This window comes from Rutidosis leptorrhynchoides, chromosome 8, assembly GCF_046630445.1.
Source record: "Rutidosis leptorrhynchoides isolate AG116_Rl617_1_P2 chromosome 8, CSIRO_AGI_Rlap_v1, whole genome shotgun sequence".
Classification (NCBI taxonomy): Eukaryota; Viridiplantae; Streptophyta; class Magnoliopsida; order Asterales; family Asteraceae; genus Rutidosis; species Rutidosis leptorrhynchoides.
The window spans coordinates 371,229,901-371,232,245 of NC_092340.1; the positions used below are offsets into that span (position 1 = coordinate 371,229,901).

The 2,345-nt window shown below is 31.0% G+C and overlaps 1 non-coding gene across 1 annotated transcript; it reads left to right on the forward strand.

Annotated features, from left to right (window-relative positions):
• The first annotated feature begins 247 nt into the window (after positions 1–247).
• Positions 248–354, forward strand: LOC139865471 (small nucleolar RNA R71). Its single transcript, XR_011764989.1, has one exon. It is a non-coding gene; the product is annotated as a small nucleolar RNA R71 (small nucleolar RNA).
• Positions 355–2,345: the final 1,991 nt, after the last annotated feature.

Consider the following 2,345-nt stretch of genomic DNA (forward strand, 5'->3'; position numbering starts at 1 on the left):
GACAACATCTATCTTTGCAGAAATGGAATCAAAGTCATGGCTAGAATTGGCTCTAGCCGCTTTAGATGATCTAACGATATCTTTTTCTTGATGCCACTCATGTGAGTGGGAAACAGTGTTATCAATAATTTTGTAAGCGTCAGTTGCGGTTTTCTTCATAATGGAACCACCAGCTGCTATATCGATGTCTTTTCGTGTAGTGATGTCGCATCCTTGGTAGAATATTTGTACTATTTGATAAGTGTCTAAACCATGTTGCGGACATCATCTCAATAACTTTCCAAATCTTGTCCATGCTTCATATAGAGTTTCATTTGGCTTTTGTATGAACGTAACAATTTCTCCTTGAAGTCTCACGGCTTTAGATGCCGGAAAGAATTGTTTAAGAAATTTTTCAACTAAAACATCCTATGTATCAATCGCCCCTTCAGGTAATGATTCTAACCAATCTTTGGCTTCTCCCTTTAAAGTCCAGGGAAATAACATGAGATATATCTGTTCATCCTCCACTTCTCTTATTTTAAATAGAGTACAGATCCTATTAAAGGTACGAAGATGTTCATTTGGATCTTCCTTCGGCGCACCACTAAATTGGCATTGATTAGTTACCATATGTAGGATTTGTCCTTTGATTTCATAATCTGGAGCATTAATATCAGGTTGAGTAATTGCGTGACCTTGGCCAGTGCGTTTAGCTCTCATTCGGTCTTCCATACTTAGAGGTTCCAGATTTTCCATTATTGAATTTGTTGAATCTGAATCACTAGAGGATTCTGATTTAATGGGTTGTTCTTCGACAATCTCCGTTTGAATAATTGGTGGTTCCGGAGGAAAGATTAGTGGTTCAGGATCTCTGAATTGTCCCTGAATATCCTCCGAATTCTCAATTGTGAGGTCGGGTTCAAAAAATGGATTATCGGAAATTTGAATTGGAGTACTTGGTCGGCTGGATGACGATTCTAAAGAAAAATCAACGGCGACAATATTGGCTAGATGTCTTGATCGAGTTACAGGTGGTGAACGTATAAAAGGTGGTGAACCTTTTACTCGGTGCATTCACTGAATATCCTATTAGTTATAAAAGATAAAAATTATATAAGTTATCAAATTAATAGACTTTTCTGATTTTGCCCACGTTTCGAATAGCCAATAGATGCAGCAGGTAGCCAGGACCCTTTAAATCGGAAGCCCACAACTCGCCACTAACAAATCCAACTATTACTACGAACCAGAAAATTTTGGATGTCTATCAATTTAACCACTTAAAATAATTTTTCGTTGAAATTTAAAGAAATTTTAGAGAAGAAATAGAAAATTCTATATCCTAAAAACTAGAGCGTCGTGAAATAAGAAAGAAAAAGAGCGCGTCGGAAAAACATCGAAAAATAAATGGTCGAAAAATAATAAAAAGAACGTAGTGCGTCGAAACTTAAGAGTCTAAAAACTAAGAATTAAAAGTTGCGTCTAAAGATATTAAAGCTTAAAAGGAATTCTATATTCAAAACAGTAATAACTTAAAAAGTACTAAAATATAAAAACGGCGTCGCAAAATTCTAAAGCACCTAAATCTTAGTCTAAAGAAAAAGCATTTAAGGGATTTTACGGCAAAGCCTAAAAATCTAGAAATAAAAAAAAACTACGGCAAATACTATATTAAAATTAATTACGAGCGAAAAACATACAATTTACGAATAAACGATTAAAAAGATATAAATATAAAAAGAAACTTAAATTTATAAAAATACAATTTTTATAAAAATATTATTTTTATATTATTTATTCTATAAAAGTATTAATTTTATAATTTAATAAAACTAATTATTACTAAAAATACAAAATAAAACTAAATAATAAAATAACTATACCCTAATTAGGGTTAATCAATAATAATTAATAATAATACACCGTAATTATTGCTGTTGGAAGTCAAACCTGGCGTGTCAGAAAGGTTCATGCGGTCGCATGGATTTTTGCCTTTGGGTTCATGCGATCGCATGGGCTAGGGTTTCAGGCCAGAAGTTGGGCTGCTACAGTACCTTGGCCCGAATACTTTTTATATGTTTTTTTTTCTTTCTGTTTTCTGTTTTATATTTATACAAAATATATATAAAAATTAAATAAAAACTTAATTTTTAAATAAAAATAAAAACTTTATAATTCTATATATTTTAAACAAACTCTTAAATATATATATATATATATATATATATATATATATATATATATATATATATATATATTTTATATTTTTGTTTTTTTTTTAAAATTAAAACGTATTTTTACAAAAGTAAATTAAAAATCTTTTTTTATAGCGTTTCGCTTTCGGCGTTTAAGCTTTCCCCGGC